We start from the raw sequence: 23,370 nt of genomic DNA, 5'->3' as shown, positions 1-23,370 counted from the left end.
CTCATATGTTTGGTAGAATTGCCCTGTGAAGCCCTCCAGTTCCAGACTTTCATCTGTTAGGAGTTTCTTGTTTTGTTTTGTTTCTTGTTTTCATCACAAATTTAATCTCACTGCTAGTGATTGGTCTCTTCAGATTGCCTGTTTCTTCCTGATTCAGTCTTGGCAGGTTGTATGTTTCTAGAAATTTGTCCACTTCTTTTAGGTTGTCCAATTTGTTGTCATACAACTGTTTGTAGTATTATCTTATTTTTTTTTTTTTGTATTTCTGTGGTATCAGTTATTTCTTTTATAACAACACATATTTGTAATCTCACAATTTCTGTGGGCCATGAGTTTGGGCATGGCTTAACTGGGTTCTCTGCTCAGGGTCTCACATGGTTGCTATCAAGATGCCAGCAGGGCTCTATTCTTATCTGGAGGTTTGACTGGAGAAGCATCAGTTTCTAAGCTCTCTCATATGGTTGTCAGAATTAATTTTTTTGTATCTTAATTGTGAGGGTATCAGCTTTTTGCTGCCTGTTGCCTGGAAGCCTCCTACAGTTCCTTGCCATGTGGCCTTCCTAAACTTGGGTGCTTACTTCAGTAAGGCAGCAGGACATAATCTCTTAAGATGCAGTCTTCTATAATGTAATCAAGAGAAGTCTTATATAACATGATCAAGGGAGTGGCAGATATCTCATCACTTTTGCTACATTCTCTTGGTTAGAAGGAAATCACCGGAACTACCCACATTCAAAAGGAAGGGGTTTCACAAAAGCATGGATACCAGGAGGTGGGAGATCACTGGGGTCACCTGCCACACTTATTTTACACATGAGGAGAAAGACCTTTCAAAAATGAAAATTTGAGAAATGATAATTTAATATGTGATTTTGGTTGCCAAATGCTCAAGCTACTTTTTTTTTTTAACATAGACTTACTTTCCAGTTAAAATATGTGACTATTTGACCACTTCCCTGGAGTTACTCCTTTAAGCTTTTAAGCAGAGAACAGATTTTTTTTACAGCCAAGGAGATATCAAGAAATAAATGATGAATATAACTAGAGAGTGAGTGCGTATTTATTCTGGCAAGCTAAATTTAAAATACATTTTATCAACAAATAAACAAACATACATATGCTTTACTTAATGTATATGCTCTTCTTTAACTTGAATTTATTTACTATGATGATTTTTTTAAATCATGAATATTTTACAGACTTTGAACACCTGACTGTAAATCTCAATACAGGTAACTGTGTAGAAAACGAGAACACTACAGACTGAAGGGACTTACTTTCATGTATTAGCCCAACTGTTCCTACAACATTTTTGAAGCATAAAGAGAGTTATTAGGACAACGAATTGTAACTTAAAAGACATGAAGAAAACTTCTAGTCCAGTCCTTGTTGATATTTTTATTCCTGATGTTGATAGAATAGTAATACTAATTAACCCTTCATCTGAAACTATTTCATATGAGGCAGAAGGAAGTAGGAAAAGTGATTTGGTAAATTCTAGTCAACAAGCAGGTAAATAATGATCTCAGTAAAAGTAATAGCTGTGCCACCTTCTTGCATTAGTACAAACCTGGGTTGTTTACAAGGCGCTTTCACATGCACAAACCAACCTTGATTCCCAAAGAAGATCTGTTAATGCTATCCATGCTGTAGAGAGCTCTGAGATCCCAAGCTGATTATTTATGTGTTACGGCAATCATAGAACAGTTTCCTAAGAATCCTAGTCTCCAACACAAGTGCTTGGCCCTCATATAAGCATGTCTTAAGAGTACTGTGTTTTCATGAAAAGGTATCCATTTTTTACACAGATCTGTTAATCATGAAAACACGGATCTTCCCTTATTTTGTAACATGAAATGTCTGGTCTTTGCTCTTGTTGGAAATATAACCCACATTTTAATAAAAGCTTAATCACAAGGGCTCAGCGGGTCAGGTCCGCCCTGCTCCAGGTGTGGTCAGTCAGGAGGGCTCACCCAGGGCCAAAGGGCTCATGTCCCAAATGGCTCATTTGCATGGCTGACAGGTGGTGCTGGGCTCGTGTCCTTGGTTCCTCTCAACCAGGACCTTTCCAGGGGCTGCTTGTGCATGGTAGGTATTTTCCAAGAGTGACAATCCTGCGAGTAGGCACAACGTCATTTCAACTCTGCTCTTTGTCAAGCGGTCACAGAGCCCTCTTCACTGGAAGAGGCTGGTGTTGGAAGAGCTATCATGGCACACATGGCACGCTGTGGCAAAGTGTAGTTTGGCACCTCACTGAATGAGATTCTACACCTGCAGCTCCCTATTGTTCCCATTAGAGAGTTGTCTGGGGGTGTTTAACTCGGTCTTCTTTCACTCTACCCCCAGCTTTTTGCCCTGCTTTCTGACAGTACAGGCCCATTTTAATTTCCTTTCATTTTTATTCAGGATACTAGCTGATATATTTTCTATTAAAACTTTAATGTTCATACAAGCACTGTTTGCAATAGCCAACACATGGAAGCAAACTAAATGTCCATCAACAGATGACTGGATAAAGAAGATGTGGAATATTTATACTGCTCTGCCATAAAAAGAATAAAATAATGCAATTTGCAACCACATGGATGAACCTGGGGATTGTCATACTGAATGAAGCCAGAAAGAGAAAGAAAAATACCATATGATATCACTTTTGTGTGGAATCTTAAAAAAAATGACACAAATGAACTTATTTATAAAACAGAAACAGACTTAAAGACATAAAGAACAAACTTATGGTTACCAGGGGGGAAAGGTGGTGGGGAGGGGTAAATTGTGAGTTCAGGATTAGCAGATACTAACTAGTATATATAAAATAGATAAATAACAAGGTCCTACTGTACAGCACAGGGAACTATATTCAATACCTTGTAACAGCCTATATTGAAAAGAATATGAAAAGGAATATATATATATATATATATATATATATATATCTGAATCACCATGCTGTACACCAAAAACTAATACAACATCATAAATCAACTATACTTCAATTAAAAAAATAAAACATTTAAATATTTTAAATATTATAAAACAGCAGTGTATCACATTTGACATGGTTTATGGAGACAAAAATAACAAAGCAGCACTAATTCTGCATGTTCTCTGGTAGTCTGTTGGGATCCCTCTTGTGTTTCCATCTGGGCACAAGTGTAAGCAGAAAATATTTGCACCCATATGTAAACTTAAAATGGCTTCCACTTAATATAATGTCTCTGATCTCAGAAAGTCACTCTTCAGTTATTCTATAATTTGAAACCACTCTCATGTGCAACTATCTATTCCTTAAGACACATTCATTTGATGCTAATTTTAAGTCACTGAGGTCACTAATTCATTCAACAAATTATGCACCCAATATACGACAAGTATTTTGCTACACTGGAGATAAAACATTGAAAAGACTCTTCCAGTTAGGAGGATAAAAGCAATTAAAGAACTAATTAACACACGAATTGTCAGAGGGGTACAAGGAGGGTCCCCTGGCCTAGACTTTTGGAAGGACTATTGTTTAAGCTAAGATATGAGGAATAAATAGGAGTCAGACAGGAAAAGCAAAATTCCACAAGAGAAAGGATTCTGAACAGAGAAAGCAGAACTAGACACCATCAACCCCTAGACTGCCCTCTGGCATATACACAGACCCTCAACAAAATGATGTTAATAACTAATCCATAAATAGTTATTTACTTCTGTGCATCCTAAATACCTAAATCTGCACTACTACGACTTGACAATAAGATTCCATTAAAATATACATTTAAATGTAATAATATGCAAAGTACTGATTTCAGAGCAATGGGAATGTCAAAGAAATGTCTTTGTATTTTTGAATCAGATTGATTGGATTTCGAATTCAATTGCCATTACTAGACATGTAACAATAGAAGTTACTCCGTTAATCAGAACATTAATTTCTTATGTGTAATGTGAAAATAACAAGTCTACCTTCCTCACAGAATTGATGGTTAAATCATATAAAGTACTTAGTACAATACGATATGCATAGTTAATATTCAGCAAATATTAGCAGGTACTGCTGAATAACTCTAACAGGAGAAAAATGTGACCACAGAAAGAACATTCCAATAGGCAAAGAGTCAGAAGATCTATGTTCTAGACATAAATTCACTAGAGTTTAGACTGATCAGCTTAACATCTTTCTGCTTCACTTTCTTATCTGTAAACTGTGAGTAATAAGAGCTCAGGGTCAACAGATAATGGATGATCTAATTAATATGAAAATCCTTCATAACTATACCAGGACATTCAGATTTTAGTAAAGGGACAGCTGTGTGTATTCCTAGTCTAATGGTAGAAAGTGGTGGACTCATATGTACTCACTTTGTACTGCCCCAAACCTAGTGCCAGCTCCAGATAGAAAGGATACTTAATACCTAATGATGCAGCTGCTGGCATGAGCAACTAAGCAGAGTGAGTGTCTACACTTGTAGTGATAACTCAACGCTGCCGAGTTACCTCAACTGCTGTTTAGATGGACTATCTCAGCTGGTCTTGGAGATTTTCCCCCAAGAACTAGGGGTATCTCTATAGCTTTTAAAACATAATTTGGCATGATTTGGTATAAAACAAATTTCCTTCCACTACTAAAATGTATTTCATACCATAAAAAGCAAGCAATTCATAATCTAATACTCAATAACATACTTTTCCCTTCCAAGGAAATTCTTATAAGAAGGAAACATCACATCGCTAACAAAAACCTGCACTGTTGTAAGTGAAACAACTCTTGAGCCACTGCACTGCAGGTCTGTTGAGTTTTGACAAAGTCAATCACTGTCATTATTTATTGAGAGTCCTTTCATGTAGGGTGCATTATGCTAAATGCATTAAATGTCAACAAGGTGGTGATTCTTCTACAATTTCCAGTTACCAGACTATTTCTAAACCACAAGATGCCTTCAGTTATATCCCTAAGTGCTGATAGCTTTGCTGAAGGCACATCACAGTGATAACAGGATTTAAACAGCAGTGATTTTTTTTTGTCCTATTTCATAGAATTTAAACAATGGAGACAAATAAAGACTTACAGTGATTCACATTTATGCACTCTTAACAGATTTAATTTAGGAGAACCATATGATTATCTTCATCTGTTCAAGCTCTCTTTACTAAGAATAATCTTGCTGTTGCATGGAGGGAAATTTGCTGCAGCTCAGATTAGAGGCAGTTTCAGGCAGCATAATATGTTTCTAACTGTTGAGATGGTGGCTCTCATTTCAATTCAAGGCATGTAAATCGATTTGAATAACAACATTTATTATCATGTAAAGCTTCACAGTTATCTCAGCTGGCTTTACATCTTGATAATTATGACTGGAGCTGGACTATGCTTATTAAATGAGATAAGAAGTTTATTAGATTTCTAGTGAATGCCCAGATACCATCATCATCATATAAACATTATTACTTAGTTCTCAAAAATAAAGCTTTATGAATAACACATCACATTTTGGTGTGTACCAGGCTACTCTGAATCCCCAACGGATGTTGAACTCAATCAGCCACCTTTTTTTCAAAGAAAAAAAAAAAAGAAAGAAAGAAAGAATACAGGACTTGTTTAAACTATTAACAGATCATAATTTAATTAACTTTTCTGTTGCTTCAATGTAACAAAGTGCCCATGAAAATATATCAAGACAATGACTGTCCTGGCCAGTCCACAAAAGCTACACTTTTTGCACGAATGTAGGCCATGCATGCTTCTAGGACTTAAGTGGGTAAGTGGCTCAGTAAGAACTGGGCAACGACCATGAAGAAAATCACTTCTTGAGGGTCCTAAAGGGCAATGAACTTGGATGGACTCCCTCCATCAGGCTTTAAATACTTGCAATGAGCAGGCTTCTAGTTGCGCCGTAAACCTAATGGCACTTCTGTGCACTCCCAGGACCAAGCATTTTCACTGGGCTGCCAGCGTACGGGCAGGCGGCTCTCAATCCTGCCCCTCACTGGCCAGGAGTTTATAGAGCTGAAAAGAGCGAGAACTTCTTAATAAAAAAATACATTTAAAAAAAAAAAAAAAAGTCCTTCCCAAACCAAAAATGAATTCTTGGCCAAAAGAAAAGTCAGTTTGTCCTGGATATGTACATTGGCAAAGACTTTTTTTTAATTTTATTTTCTAAGCAAGGTCCAGTTTAATATGAACTGAACATTTGTTCTAGTCCATACATTTTACTCTGGGCCTTTCACTTTTCCACCTTTTCCTTTCTTTCTCTCTCCCTTTCCTCTGTCTTTCTTCCCCCTGCCTCTGATATAACCCAGGTTCAATCACCTCTAAAAATCACTCCAGCCTATTTATGGCCTAATGAAACACAAGAGAAAAAGTCTTAATTCCAGATTAAAACAAACAAAATTTGTAGTTATCTGAACTTTCTCAAGACTAATTCAAACTGCCTGACGTTCACCAAAAGTGTTTGAAGTTCCCCACACCTTTCTGTAAGAATCTCCACGTGACTGTTTTATAACTTCCTCTCCTTTAGCTTAGTAGTTAATAAAACCAACTTCTCTTAAAAAAAAAAACAAAACCTTTTTCCCTCCATGTCTATTTCTTTCATCAGATGAAGTATGAAAGATTTTTGTTGAAGAACAAATTAGATCTTAGTTGTAAATCATTCTAATTCTTAATTTTTGGAAATAAAAGTACTTTTAGGGGAACTCCTTAATCTCCCCACATGCCTGCCCTTGCTCAGAGAACTGGACCTCCCACTTTTCTCAACGCCCCTCACGCACTCATCCATGCAGTCGTCCACGTGCTCTTTCTGTGACGGGGCACCTAACTTATCTGGGCTGAGGAGACTGGGGGCAGACCACAGTGGCTACAAGTATGCTCTGCATCACCAGACTGGCTTCATCAGTGACATGGCACCACACTAGTGCCTGTGATCCAGCATCCATTTCCCTATTGGCTCAAAAGGCAGAGGAGGGTGGGATACAATTAACTGACACTCTAAAACCTTAAAGACCAATAACAGCAGTTTTCTCCCTTGCAGGCCAGACCCATATGCAGACTGTTCTTTGGTTTGAGGTGTCATCATGGCTTAATTCTTCCACTAGCTTAGATAGCACACTTCTCTAAAAAAGCAAACCTTGTCCCACTAGCTACAAAATCACTGAGCTCCCTGTTTCCATTTCCAGCATACCAAAACGCCACTTCAGGGCAGCCCTCCAGGATTTCTACTGCCCCACGTAGGTTTGACAAACGATAGCTGCCTGGGTGTTCTGTTCATTCTACTGATGGAGCAGAATTAATGCAAGTAAAATAGACGGACATGGTCAAGGCCTCCTGTCAATTAGTTGTGATGATTAGATCTGTATCCATTCAAAACAGCCCCCTACCTCCCTGTTTACCAATTTTTAACAAAAGTGAAAAATCCAGGATAGCTTATAACAAGGAAAGAAAATAAAATCTTGCTTTAAAATATGTTTTTTTCACAAGACTGTATTTGTCTATAATAATTTGAAATTTATCTCAGACATCCACTAGTTTTTTATGTTAACACCTCAGATTGGCTCCACTTAAAAATATATGGTTATCAGCCAACAGATCAAAGGTTCTTGGCTTCTGAAATTCAATATTCTCTCATTTTTCACAATTTTAAATCTCATGATTTCAGTGCATGTACTCAATTTGTCCAAAGGTATTCTGTAGCTTATAATCACTGCTTATCCTTCTTGCAACTAGTCTGCCAGCTAAGACATGTTCATACTTGATTTGGATACATGCCACATTAACAGATTTATTCATAGAAGTAACTGTGACATTATTCAGGAATCAAAAGCAAAGGGAAACACAAAGCATGTTTCTTACCCAAAATTATGCTCTGGTTTAAGGAAATATTTTCTTAAACTAATTCAGATCACATCTGCCACCACTTTCCCTAAGGCCAAGAAAAACAGTAATATTTTAATTAGAATTTGGTGTCAAACTTTTCCAAGTTTTATAATGAAGTCCACTTTTTTGGACAGTTTGGCAATATCTAGCTTCCGACCTCAAAATTAGTAAGCATAGGAAAGCTATCTTGGGCATTCATCTTGGCAACATATTAGAAATAATAATTTGTGCCTAAAACCCCATAAACCTATAAAAGGATTTCTTTTTTGCTTGTGTGAACAAGATAGGGCAGTTACAACCTGGAGGGACGAAGTGTAAGAGCTGTGTTCTTACACACATTTCCAAATTAAGGCTTGAGAAAAGAATGGAGCAAGATGTGATTTGATAGATTTGTAACTGGACTCTCCTTTCTACTTTATTTCACACAAAATCACAAAGCCAGAAGTGACTCAGCCTTTCCTTTGAAATCTTCAGAGTCAGGTAAACTGGGAATTGTGAGCCATGATGGTTGATGGCCTGGTGACCGTGAAGGAAGTAGAAAAGTTATCATAAAATTCCTGAAGCTCAGCATCCAGCCACTTTGCAAGGCAGACAGAGCTGTTCAAGGCACAGGAATCTCTGGAGGCATCATCCTATTGGAACAGGTCAACTAGAAGGTGCGAGGGGATGTGAATGACCAGTCTCAGATCTCAAGGAAATGGCATTCTGTTCGAAAAGCAAGAATGACCTTCAGAACAATCACGAAAACTGTAAGACAGAGCAGGCAGATTTTCCAGCTCAAAAGTGAATTCTTACTGGCCAGGCCTTGTCCTTTGAATATCTGTGGGATCCGTGTCCTCCTTTCTAGACCCAAAGCCACCACCTTACTTTGAAACCTCCAACTCCCCTTTGAGTGATGCAATAACCTGTTGACTAGTGTGGGCTTGCGATCCATCTCAACCCCCACAAACGCTTTTCTCCACACACCGGCTGGAGCAAAACCTCTAAACAAAGGTGAGAACCCTCCCGTCTCCTGCTTAGAGGTCTCCAGTGGCCCCACACCGTGAAACCCTTTCTGCTCTGACCACTTCCCTCCTCCCCTACCCCTCTCAGCTGATTTTCTAGCCATTCCCTGCATATAAACCCGAAGGTACACTTACAAAGAAACACAGATTTAGGCATTATTTTCAATCTTCCTGGAACTTTCTTCTGTTCATAAAATCTTTTGACTTGCTAGTGCCTTTCAATGAAGAGCTCTGAGGACATGTTTAATAATAACGATGCTGTGTTTATAGAGCCTGGCTAACGCTGCATTCAAGTTCTGTTTATTGGAAAACAAGTTCCTGTATTTCTTTATGAAATACTCCTCACCCATTCTCTGCAATTGCTTATTGCAAATACATTTATCTTAAAGTCCAGGTTGTCACCTTTTGCTTTTCTGCTTGAAATATTCTGGCAACTGCACTCCCCTGGGATTCCTCCCCAGCTATCAAGGCTGATGGAAACAAAAGTTTCTCTGCAGCAAATGAAAATGCAGAATAATGGCCACCATCCTACATGCTTATTAGGATCTGGTGATTCAAGTGATTTCTAAGAGAGAATGAGAGAGAAAAATACAGAATGTAGAATAAAAGCACCTGAATTCAAGACTCATTACTTGACAAACTAAGTTGTGCCCTTGAGCAAGTCATTTAAATTCTACAACGCTCTGATTTCTCTGGGTATAAGAATTGATATCAGCTTTCTCTGCATAAGTTTGTTATGAGGGTAAAACAATAACAACAAAAATAGGAAAAGTGCTTTTCTACCTTTAAAACACCGTGCAGTGTTAGCTATTATTTTTCTTTGCATTAAGCCATACCATTAGAATCTTGCATAAAATCTATATTATTAAGTAGCAAGAACAATGCTTTATTATTGTAATTTAAAGTTTTTACTTCCTAAAATTGAAACATTAATTTTCTTCAGACTATGAACTAAATGCTTTTAGTAACTGAATATCAAATCTCTTTCATAGACAGTTAACTTGTTCTTTCAGGAATTAAAAGCAGTCACAATCTACTTATTATTGCAATAGCTTGATGTCAGAAATAAACACAGTGCCATTACTGTCCTTCACCTCCAGAATTACTTACATTTCAAGTTAATGCTAGACTGACATACTCTCATAAAAGCATCCGCAGCGGAGCTCTATAATCTACATATGAACTGGTATCACTTTAAAAATAGAGACATTGGTATTTCTTCACTTCTCTGAGATTCAGCATTAAAAACTAATGGCTATTAAAATTGCTAATTGTCCCAAGATACTAGGAATCTTATTATAGTTGAAAATTGAAAAAGAATTAAAATTATGAGTAAAATGCATATAAAATTCCAATAATAAGAAGAATGATAATGATACTCATTTAATTGTTCACAGGGATCAAAGCTGTTAAATGCATTATATTCATATTATCCAAAATATTTGAATGGTTAGGTCAAAGTTTCTCTTTACAAATTTAGAATACAGTGTATATCTAAAGCCAAATCATAGGAGCCCTTTAAATTCCACTTAAAGCTTGTTCATATGTCTAATCACGCACTGGAAAGGCAGCTCCATGGTGTGGATATCTGCAGAGCAAGTCTTTAGAAGAAGCTGTGGTGTGGGTCCAGGGTGATACCAAAGACTCAGGCTATTGGTTTCTCTTAACTAGACTCTGGGGGACAGTCTGTCCACGTATAGGAAAATTCCTACACGTTGTGGTTGTAGTGGGAAGACACCCATCTGAAGTGATCTGAGAGGTACCTAAAGTCCTGCCACTATATGTTAGGTATCATTGTTTAGTGTCATTTGAATATAAAGGATAAAACTTATATGAAGCTCCACAAAGTCATGACAATAAATAAATTCATAAGCGTAACGTGACAATTGTGTTCTACTGTCGCGGTAGCTGCGTGGACGACCTGAGATCTCCCTGCGTTATTTATGTTTTTAAAAATGTGATTTACACTAATGCTATATTCAATGAAAGTGTACATTAATCAATTTCCTGTGCTATGTTACTAAGTGGAAAATTTTTTACTCTAGCTTGATGGGTAGCATAACTTTTCTGTAATGCATATTAAAAAAAATCAAGCAAGGCTTAATTACAATGCAGAAGAAGGTTACTCAATAATAATATATAAAAGCATGCCTGGAACAAAATATCTCTGGACTGTCAGCCAGCCAGGAATTACTACCACTAAACCAGACTCCACTTAACGTGAAAATAGTCTCCAGAGTCCAGTTTTTAAAAGCGAGCTAAATGGATACGTTATTCTGTCATCACCCACTGCTGTATGAGCACAGACTAGCTCATCAGTGTCCTGCATGCACACACGCAGTCCTCACGCAGCGGGCCAGTGGGGACAGGGGAACAAATGTCCCAGAAGACAAAGCCAGATGGGACACAGGAGAGAGACCTTAAACCCCGGAGGACCAAGAAGTTGCTGAGTGTATGGGGTGAGGGAGGGGCTGGGAAGGAGGGCTGTTAGGGGTAAGAGAGAAGGATATTCTTAATACAGAACCAATGCAAGCCTGCAAAAGAAACTGGAAACAAACTTATGGTTGCCAGGCGGGGAAAGGGCTGGGAGGGGATAAATTGGGAGTTTGAGATTTGCAGACACTGACAGATATATATGAAACAGATGAACAAGTTTATACTGTGTAGCACAGGGAACTATATTCAATATCTTGTAGTAACTTAGGGTGAAAAGAACATGAAAACGAATATATGCATGTTCAAGTATGACTGAAGCATTATGCTATACACCAGAAATTGATACAATGTTGTAAACTGACTGTACTTCAATAAATATATATACATATACATAAACAAAGAAACTGAAATAACTCTATATTAAGTCCTCTTATGTCACATAAAATGGAGACTGAGAATAAGGCATTGGCCCCAAATATAAAAACGAGTGAACTGAAATCAAGGGGATGGTTATATTATAGATCTTCTGATTCCAAAGTGTTATTATTAATTATATTAATTTTCATTAACTTATAGCCTTCAGTCTGTATATAATTTCAAATAAGCAATATGTATTTGATTTTCCAGTCATTCAAACATTTATCATGTACCTACTATGTGCTAAGCTCTGTATTAAAGGCTCAGAGATCAAAGATGAGGAAGATTCAGTACCACACTCCAAGATCCTGTAATTAGTGGAGGAGATAAGATACCAAACACGTGACAGAAATGTAAAGCATGCTAAGGGAATTCAGACAGCGGAGAGCCAAGCAAAATAATTTTGTTTCAAAAATGAACAACTGTTAAAAGCCAATGATGTGAAATAGCCTTACCATTTTGGGGGGTGGGTAAAATATTTTCCATTTATTCTCAGCCTAAACGAGTCGAGTTCCAATAAAATAAGCATTCACATTGGTTACATTGTTTTTAAATCAGTTGGATAGGTGGAACAAATGGCTGATCACCGAGGCCAGGCTACATCCTCATTTTACTGCTCTCACCACTGCCCACCCCAGGCTAAGAGTATTTCTGTAACAGAATTTTACCTATGCTTTAAAAGTATTTTGGATTTCAGAACTGAGAGGGTTTTTTATTGTAAATAAAAGTGAGGGAAAACAGAATACGCTGTGATGAAATATTTTAAAATAAAGTCACATAAAAGTGCCTGTGAGAGAATCTCCATTATGCTATATCCATCTAATTAGGTCCATTAATGGCATTTTCTTTTCGAGGCTTTGGAAACTTCTCCAGTGAAGCCCTTATGTTGTTTTAAGGATTTTAGAAGTTAAAAAACAAGTAAGTAGAGAATGAACTTGCAATTAATGTATGGCGTTTTCTTTTAATAAAAATTACCCTTTTATTATCCTACTTTCCAAAGACTCTTTAGAGAGTGTTTCTAATGTTTACAGTGAAGTCACCCCAGTTGGTACTCAACTATCTTACATTTTTAATGAGTTCATAGCTAGTCTGGACAGCTCTCAAATCTCAGAGCCTCGGAGTGCATGAGTGGACCCTTTATGTTACCAGATCTGGCTGTTTTGAACTCAGAAAAGCCTAGGGATATAAATGTTTTTGAAAAGCAAATAAACAGATAATTTTTTCAGAGTAGAGAAAGCTCCGTGACACACAAACATGTTCTGAGGTAGCATCTCTTTCACTGATGGAGAGGAAAAAAGAGGAAGAGATGGCTGAGCAAAATGGTGAGCTGTTACCATAGCAGCAGTGTCAGCACCACAAAACGCAATCTTTAAAAACGTGAGTTTTTTTTTTTTAATTCCGTTTTTATCAACAGATAAACCCAGCACCAACCAAAACTCAAATACTAAGGATTAAGACTAAATCCCTGGACAAAGATCAGCATCTTAGGGAGTAGCTGGCCTACCTTGTAGAAAAGTTTGGTTGACGAGGTGGAAGGTACCGCTTCACAGACACATCTGGGTGAACACTAGCAGCTTGTATAACATTTCTATCCAGCGCTTATCTCAATTTTTTAAATAGAGGTACTGGGGCTTGAACCTAGGACCTTGTACATGCTGAGTATGTGCTCTGCCACTGAGCTATTACCCTGTTCCCTTAACTGCATCATTTTTTATGTATTAAACTGTAGAAAGTTTCTCTCTCCATCTAGAATGTAAGCTCTTTGAGAGAAGGGATCTTTTTTTTTTTGTCTGAATTTAGACTGATCTGTGGCTGCCGTGCAGAAAATATGTGCTTAATTCATATTTGTTAAATTAAATGGATGAATAATTGAGGATATCTGTTTGAAATTCAAGCCTAAATTAATATGAAAATATGAAAATGCCAGGAAAGAAACACGAACTGTAAGCAGCAAGTAATATGCCATTAAGATTTCCAACTGTATGCTTTACCCTACCAGTCTTATTTCATCGAGAAACTTCCTTTTCTAAGATTCCAGGGATGCCCAAGTGTGGGCTGATGGGCCCAGAGAGATAAATATATCAATAAGGAAGAGAGAACTTCTTGCTATTTTGTTTTGTTTCATTTTTGCTGTAATATAAGTATTATTTACCTTTTAATTCTTAGCTAGACTTTCTCATTTTGCAATACTAGGAAATGGTCCAAATGGAAATGCCCCTGGTTGTGACCTGATGACTAAAATAGCATCAAGTCTTCAAAATAAATAGTATCAGAAACTTTCCTAAAAAACAATTTTAATATGGAAGTGAGAACATGAGGATGTGTACTCTTATGATAAGGAAAAAGGAGTAAAAAGAGAAATCAAATATGCATTTGAACTTCATGAAAATAGGTTTGGAGCTGCAGATTGGAGTTTTATTTTTTTATTTTAGTTCAGAAAGGAGCACCTACTTGTGTTAGGCGTTGTGCTTCACAATTGAATGAAGCATGGTGTCTACCTCAAAGTGCTTATAGAGGAACTTCCAGGCTGTAGTAACTCAGAAAGAGTGAGCATGTTATAGACTTCCTGCTTCCTGCTCCCAGGAGCTCTAAATTCCTCCGACTTGAGAGGTAAGGATTAGAATATAGAGGCAGAAGGAAATAGCAAAACTGGGGATATGGGGGAGTGCATTCCAGTACCGGTCCAAGTTCCTTAACCTTGTCCCATGTCAATGAAAAGTTTTAGAAAAGACACAGGATCATCCACATCCTCATTATTCAGAAAGGAATTGGGCAAAGAAAAAAAAAAAAGACACTGTAAGCTAAGGTAATTCTTAATCCCAATTATAATTCCAAGAAGGTAAATATCCAAGAAGTTTCCACGGATTCCAGAAGCATCCCGACATCTAGAGGTATGGGATCCAGGGCCATTCCGTGACCTCATTATCTCTCAGCAGCTCCTGAATTAATGAGGAGCTAGGAAAAACATGTTTCTCTCAATCATCAGAAAACTACAAACTAGTAATACATGGCTAGTTTTAAAATTAACTGTATATTTTATCAATTTTCCAAACTATTCATCATACTTCTCTAATCATTAAGAAAATTTTATTTATTAAAAGCATTTTGTTTATTTTTCAAGGAAATGCTTTGCACAAAGAGACTGGATTTTGGATGCTAATACTTTTTCTGTAAAAGTAGATTAGATTACCACAAGGAATTAGATAACGTAGATGAAACGGACAAATACCAGAAAGATATAAACTACTGGAACTCATTCAAGAAGATATATAATTAAAAAATTTTAAAAATAAATAAAGATATATAAAATCTGAAGAGACCTATAATAAATTAAGCTAGTGAATTAGTAGTCTCAAAATTCTAAGAAATAGATCCCAGGCCCAGAGGGATTCACTGAAAAATTCACAAATATTCAATCAGTATTCAACAAGAGTACCAAGATGATTCAATGGTAAAAGAACAGTCTCAACAAATGACACCAGGACAGCTGGACAGCCACACGCAAAAGAATAAAGTTGAATTCCTACGTCACACTATATATACAAATATTAACTCAAATGGATCAGTCAAATACATACAAGGGATAAAACTGTAAAACTCTTAGAAGAAAACTTAGGAGTAAATCTTCATGACCTTGGGTTTGGAAATGGTTTCTTAGACATGACACCAAAAGTAGAAGCGAACAAAGAAGATATAGATACTCTGAACTTCAACTTTTGTACTTCAAGAACACCATCAATAAAGTGAAAAGATAACCTACCAAAAAGGAGAAAGTATCTGCAAATCATGTATCTATATCTAAAGCGTATAAAGAACTCTTACGACTCAACAATGAGAAGACAAGCAACCCAATTAACAACATGGACAAAGGACTTAAATAGACACTTCTCCAGAGAAGACATACAAATGGCCAATAAGCACATGGAAAGATGCTCAACATCATTGTTCATTAGGGAAATGCAAATCAAAACTATGAGATATCACTTCTCACCCATGAGGATGGCTAAAAGTAAAAACAAACAAACAATAATGAGTGTTGGCAAAAATGTGGAAAAATTGTAACCCTCATTCATGGCTGGTAGGAATGCAAATCGGTGTAGTTACTTTGGGAAACATACGTCCACACAAAATCTGGTACACGGTTATTCATAGCAGCACTATTCATAATAACAAAAAATTAGAAATAGCCCAAACATGCATTAACTAAATAGATAAACAAAATGCTTTATATCTATACAGTGGAGTACTTGATAATAAAAAGGAATGAAGTACTGATACATGCACCAAACCCAGATGACCTTTGAAACAGTACGCTAAATGAAAGATGGCAATTACAAAAGACCACATACTACATGTTTCCATTTATATGAAATGTCCTAAATAGGCCAATTCGCAGACAGAAAGTGAATTAATGGCAGCCAGGGATGGGGACAAGAATGAAGTGGGGAGAGGAGTATGGAGTGACTGCTAATGGGAACAGGTTTTCTTCCTGAGGTGATGAAAGTGCGCCAAGTTTAGATGTGAACAGCCCAAAAACTACCGAATTGCACACTTTTTTGAAAAAAATGTTTTATTATAAAAAATTTCAAACATATGCAAAATTGGAATGCATAATGAACCCCCCCCAGGTATCTATTACCTACTTTCAACATACATATCAATATTTTGACAATCTTACTGTGTATCAGGTAATATTATGGGGTTATCATTAACCTTGTTAGGTATGTTAGACATGTCAGGTGAGATAGGTATATGATTGATTGATTGATTAAATAATTAATGTGAAGAATTTTGGCATAGAGACAAGGGCACATAACATTTTATTTACTTTCTATACATTGTTACCATGTCATAATTAAACAGTAATAGTGGATTAGTAAAAAGTAATTGCTGGCCAGTTGCAGTTGATTTCTGAAATAATTTGTTTACATTTTACTTAAAAATGTTTCTTTCTTAATCCAGCATTAGAGGAAAGTATTCTGGAGCATCTGTAGGCTGTTTCACAGCCTATGCTCCACTCAGGATTATCTGCATCTTCCTAGTGGCAGAAAATAGGTGCCAGAATCAAAAGGAAATCAATCACTCGACAGCGTTACTGAGGAGGTAACTGCTTCTGTCTACACTCCAACTGCTTGTGCCTCTATGTTACCCATTGAACTAAATACAGAGAAGTCAGGTTTTCTCTTTGTTTTATCATCTTATAGTCCAGTGATATTCACTCCAGTCGATTCTAAATCAAGGACATCACAAAAAGCTCTATTTACACAATTGTATAATGTAAGTATCTGAATGTCTCACTGACATACACTGGGATATTATGACTCTTCAAGGCCTGTGATAAATTTACAATGATACAGGCCAGTGCTTGTGACACATTATGAAGCCAAAAAGGAAAAATATGACAGGGACTACCATTCCTACCCAGAACAACGGACGCGTGAATGTGTTTTTCTCTGGTGCTTGAGGTTTGGAAAAAGCTAGACCCTAAGATGTACTGTGGAATTTGATGATCCACAGTGAACTTGAAAAGTAAATGCCATGGTCTTCGTCCTGTTAGGCGAGGTGTGCCTCTTTTTTGCTGTCTAGATACTTACACTTGCTGTTGTAAGAGATTCTTAATTAAGTGATCATGTGACTGCACTTTTAATAGCCTCACCAGCTACTCTGGGGACTCTTGAAATAACACTCATAATATGTATGTTACTGGAAATATTATCTCATTTTGTTAAGGTGTCTTTCTTTTGTTACATTTTCTTTCTATAAGATTATAAACATTTTTAATGTTATGGATAGGATTATGCTCTAACTATAGTTTGTATAGTTATATGCCATTAAAACAAAAGCGCTGTCATAATTAAAGATTAACTTATAATAAAAATAAAGACATTTAATGTAAAGCTATTTACAAGTTCTTGTTTGGAACAAGACAGAAATTAAAAGAAAAAAGGGAAGCAATTAGATGGATGATACAATTTACTAATAAAGTTCACAATTCGCCATTGAGCTTACAAAGTCTTCTAAACACTCAGACTAAGAGTTATTATCAAAACCTTTAGACTTACATTGAACACTATCAAGCTAGAATTATCAAAAAGTGTTTATAATAAGTCTGGGCTCAGGGGCCTTTACCAAGTGATTGACCTGCTAGAAATTCTTTGCAATGCTTACTGAAGAACTTTTTTCATTAAAATGAACATCACAAGGCAAATTTAACGCACTCTGAACTCTCTGCAGGCATTTACAGTTTTCTGCTTTCTTAAAAGTACCCAGGTCAGACAAGGGATTCGCCTTGATTGAAAATAGAGAACTCAGATATGTTTGAATTTGCTACATACACGGCATATTATGTTTTGTTTAATTTTGTGGGTGGAAAAGAAAGGGCCGTGCATTTTACATATTATCAGTTTAAATAATAAATTCTGTTCTGATGAAGGAACATTCATGGTGTATGATTATTATCAAAATACAAGAAATAGTGTTCGATGTTATTCATTGCTTACAACTAAATCCCCATCCTTATTGTAAGTCTCTGTCATCCTGTTAACATACGCATTGTTATTTTGGTCTTATGATATCAGATAGTAAATAAATACACATATGTTAACCACACTCTGTATTTTTGAAAGATATAGTTTTAAGAGCTAAATATGTGCACATGCAAAATAAAAACACAGTGTTATCATCCTGGCTGCTGTTTTGTGCTTTAATAACTTCTATCTCTGATATTTTGAAATGCTACACCCATACAAATGCTACGGAAAGCTACCTCATAGTTTCTAAAATCACTGGCTTTTCAAACATTTTTCCTGGCCTTCTTTTTAAAAAATAAACCTATGAAAGCTGATGAAGTGGAAAATTAGTCCTCTGAAGATACTTTTATAAAGGGAAGTTTGCTGAGAAGCACAGGCCGCGTGAGGCAGGGCTGACTTGATCGTGCGCACTGCGGAAAAGCCCTTCACGCGACTGTCTGTCTCATGCTGAGCTCCCAGAGCCAAAACTCCATCGCAGAGATTTGAACTGCCATCCAGAGGCATTTCATGATATGAACCAGAAGGTTTACAGTCCTGCATTCCAGCTAATTCTGCTGTTTCTAATTCCAGCTGGACTTAAGCCCTTATCTCTGGACGGCAGGCCCACAGATAGGGCCTATCACAGTAGCTCCAATTCCCGGAGAATATCAACTCCATGACCCAAGTGAGATTAAATCCTTCCAGATAGCCTAAGTAAATGGTTCATAACTTGTTCCTGTCACTCCCACTAATGCCTTTGTACCGTGAAAGAGACTAGCAAAGGTGTAAATATCTTCAAATTATGAGCTGAACTTCCTCTTCCTTGCTTGTCGGTGATTCCAGCATCCTGCTCCTTGCGGAGAACAGGAATCTCAGAGGCAGCAATTCCTGAACTATCTTCTCAAGTATTTATGAATCCATTTTCAGGCATCAGTGTATTACGGGCAATACACAGATATACACTCCCCTTCCGCTTAACATCTCTCTGGTAAGGCTCTCCCACCGTGCCCTGGGCACCCACCCCCTGCTCTAGGGAAGACCCCACGGTTAGAAGGGCACAGGTCAAGTTATATAATTTAGCCTGTCATCTGGGATCAAACAGATTTCACCTCGAAAACAGCCGCATCTGTAAAAGGATCGAGTTATAAATATGTGGGTTGGTTGGTTATCAATACTCTCCTAAACATTCATTTAAAATAATCAAAACTGAAGTGCAAACATACATATTGTGGCATATATTGGTTGAGAAACACTTCAGGAATTCTTTTTAAATCCTCCACAATTCTTGATAATTTGATTATGCAGTCATATTTCTCAGCGGGCAGGATTTCCCTGAGAGCAGAGCCTCGCCGTGATCTGTCTTGTTTCTCCTACACTTCACCTAGACCTGGGCACACGCTAGGCTATTAATACAAGTTTAGCGAATACATGAAAGGATGGTCAAGGAATATGTTAAATGAACCATGTGTTAGAAAATCTCCTGGGCTCTGTGCAGGATGGGCTGGAAGACAGGCTTAACTTGGGAATGCTGGCTAGGGAGCAACGACGGGAACGGGCCAGAACTGGGCAAGCACTGGCAGTCTGAATCCAAAGGCTCGAACAAGGCAGTACGTCAGGACTCGAGGGAAGTGCAGGCACTGGGAGGGCGGAGCAGCAGGCTGAAGTCAGGAGCCGACAACCAACTCAGCGCCTCCAGGTGAGTGGGGCTGTAGCAAGAGATTCAGAAAAGCAATTCAGGAGGGAAGGAGCAATGAAAGCACACCTGGAGACTGGGAAATACATTACGGCCCGTAACTCTAGCTCCCTGTGCACTATTTCAGGTGGCAGAGTTACTGGTATACGTGTCTTATCTCTTCTGCTTGACCTGTAACTATTTGAGAGAGAAGTACCCTTAATTTGAAGGACTTTACAAATAGAGCATTTCTTATGACTGGAAAGGTTTATGAAGATTCTTACCATGCAATATCTGAAGTGTCTAGCCAGGAGGTTACCAGGTTGCCCTCCTGGCACCACTGCTTTATTTTCCATTATTAGTTTTAATTCATGTTTTAAAAAATTGTGGTCAAATTTAACTTACTTTTTACAACATCATTTTCCCACAATTTAAACCCTTCCTGAGAAGAAATAGCTAAATTTAGATCAATTTAAATCTTTTAATAAATGTATGTAGACGTTTCCTATTGAAATGAATATTGGGAAAACTTCTATCTTGTGTAAGTCTAGATTTTTCTTTATGAATATATATGTGTGTGCATGTATATACACGTATATTCAATCGAATAATATTTACTGGGTAATTTATGAACCACACATATTTTTAGGCACTTATGGAGTTTTCATTCTAGTGGAAGGTGAGTAGGAAGGAAGATGGTCATGGTGATGATTGATAATTGTCTGATGATTTATGATAATTGAAAAAATAAGAGATAAGTGGTAGGTGATAGGTAAATAGATAGAAAAAAACTATAAAAAAAAAAAGCAGACTGAAGGAGGCTGGATTAGGGCTGGGAGAACATGCCATTTTATGCAGGGTCATCAGGCAAAGCCTCTGACGTCTCTGCTGCTGACTCTGGACTCTTCCTTTGGTCTTGAAGCTGCACAACTGCAGCCTTGTAGGCCTATGGAGTGCCGCACAACAGCTGGAATCCCTACTACATGCAATGTGAGAGTGCATCACACCCGTCTTCCACGTGGACCACACAAGGGCTCTACAGAGCAGGATCATATCCTTACTTGACAAATAGGTAATTTAAGGCTTAGGAAGTTGAAGTAATTTTCCCAAATTAATATACAGCAAGGGAGGTAGACAGGATTCAAACATTCACAGGTCAATGCAACCTGGAGAATTTCCGAATGATGGTTAAGGGAACAGGTTTTACCTCCTGAACGGCTTTAATGTCTCTTCGCTCACCTCTAAGCTGACCACTTCACATCTCTGCTTAAAAATCTTCAGTGGTTTCCACCACCTCGTGTAGTCATCACTGCATTTTTTTCACTGTATACTTACTAGTCAAAACCTTGAACACATCCCTCTCACATATCTTGCTTGTTCATTGGCAGGTTTTGTACTATGAAGAAATCAAGTCCATTATAAACTACACAGTACTTAAAACTTCAAGAATGGGGGATTGCAATGTGGAGATGCAGTTCCTGGTTTTTCACTATTGGGTCAGAAACCAAACTAGAGGAGCTTCTGATCGTTTACTTTGGTATTAGTGAAATCTGGTAAATTTTGGGATGACTTCATCACAGTTTGTCCTTGAGTTCTGGATAATTCCTCAGTAAGAACTTTCTGTGTGGCCGCAGCTGAGTACTGTGAGCAGCTGGCATCACAAAGCGCAACACACCCACCCTTCCAGCTAGGGTCACGGTTAACAGTAGAGGATGCAAACCCACATTTCAAGCGGTGCCTCTTTATCTGAGAGACCAAATTCTTGTCAGATTTAATTCCACCATCATCTTTTGGACTTTTTAATGTGGCTGCTGAGAGTTCATGCCAGAGGTAGAGGTGTCATATTTCTCCTGTTGCTCACTTTTGCTGGCCTTCATACAGTCTTCAATGCCACTTCCTTTCAGGACAGTTGCTTCAGTTTAAACTAGGTGATGTTCTCAACCAGGCTCATGTCAACTGCAATACAATGCTACATGCTGGGGGTGGACAAGTCAATGCCAAGAGCTGGGGACTTTCATTTTTCCCTGAAAATCCTCTGTCACAGGTGATCATCTGAGATATGTACCAACTGGGGGTGAGTGTACCAATCCATTCACTGTATACAAGTAAGGCTTATTTTTCTTCCTATTAGCTTAGATTAAAAATAAATATAAATAAAGTTCTAGTAATTTCCACCTGAACACTGATGGTAGGTCTTGCACATCCCGTGGAAGGCATCAGCGCCTCTGGGAGTCCCGGAAAAGTCTAAACTACTGAAGATCTTCTTGCCCATAATTCCAGCCAAATCTCTCACCATCTTCTGCATCAAACTTTATGTTTCTTCAACATGTTTGTAGTTTCCTTTGCTTACCATACAACTTCTCGGCTCACATCTATGCTCAAGCTGACCCCTTCTGCTCAACATTCTACTCTACTTTTTTGTTTCTAGATTATTCTTACTTGTCCCTTAAGAGTCAGGTCAGGAGTGACTCCTTTCTCACAGCATGGAGAGGTTGGAAGACCTTTCTTCTTTGTACTCAGGAGACTTAAGGGTTAACTCGTCCACTACTGATCCTCAGTAGAATGGCCTGAAAAGAATTTAACTCTGCAAGCTCAGGGTAGAGGCTGAGGTCTCCCCAACCAGGAACACTAGAGCCTCAAGTAAGGGGGGCGATGGATATTGCATGAGGACACACTGTCTGTCATCATGAGTAACATACAAAACCTGGAGTCTATTGCTCTTGACATTTTCAAATATACACGATTCAAAGAACAGAGGAGCCATATGTTTTAAATGTGCCACATTATTAATAAAAGCTTATTGGGTTTGGGGGTGTTGAACAATTGTACATACACGTCTCTCTTAAAAATGAAAATTGATGGTAACATATATTTTTTTGTCCCACTTTCTACTTTGGCATAGCTGAAATTTGAATCCACACTTTCAGTTAAACCCAGAATTTCCACTGAATCACTTCTGGCCATTGGCAGTCATGCATAACATTGTGGTTACCAGATCTTTTTTGAAAACTCATTTCTAGTGACCTTGACCTCTCTAGGGCATTTAAGATAATTCTAAGGCATATAAAAATATGGGTTTTGGTCTGCATGACTAGTTTTGTTAAACTTGTAATTTCTTTGAAGCTTAATTAAATTGCATTCTGCAACAAGTTAAACCATCTTTACTGAGAGTCAGCTTGTGACAGAACATGCTCCTCTCTAGAGAAACAGTCCTTCAGGACCTAGGAATGTGTAACACCAATGACCCCTGGCATGTTTAATTTCACAAATTCACTTCTAATGTCTTTAACTGCAACTCCCGGCAGAAAGCAGGCAATGGGATAATGTTTTATTGAATGTTTAATTGACGTATAACAACGCATATATTTTTCGAAAACCTCAAACTTAAAGTTGCAAGTATAATACAAAGAACTCCTTTTTGAGAGTAAGTTGCTGACATGATGCCCCATCATACCCCAACTTCAGTGTGTATCTTCT

The 23,370-nt window shown here is 37.6% G+C and overlaps 1 protein-coding gene across 3 annotated transcripts in view; it reads right to left on the bottom strand.

Moving 5' to 3' along the window:
• PRKN (parkin RBR E3 ubiquitin protein ligase) overlaps positions 1-23,370 on the bottom strand; it is a 1,163,915-nt gene that overhangs the window by 613,433 nt on the left and 527,112 nt on the right. The gene's annotated exons all lie outside the window — the stretch shown is intronic.

This window comes from Camelus dromedarius, chromosome 6, assembly GCF_036321535.1.
Source record: "Camelus dromedarius isolate mCamDro1 chromosome 6, mCamDro1.pat, whole genome shotgun sequence".
Taxonomy (NCBI): Eukaryota; Metazoa; Chordata; class Mammalia; order Artiodactyla; family Camelidae; genus Camelus; species Camelus dromedarius.
The sequence above is the reverse complement of the archived record's forward strand: the minus strand, read 5'-3'. Positions and strand labels throughout refer to the sequence as shown.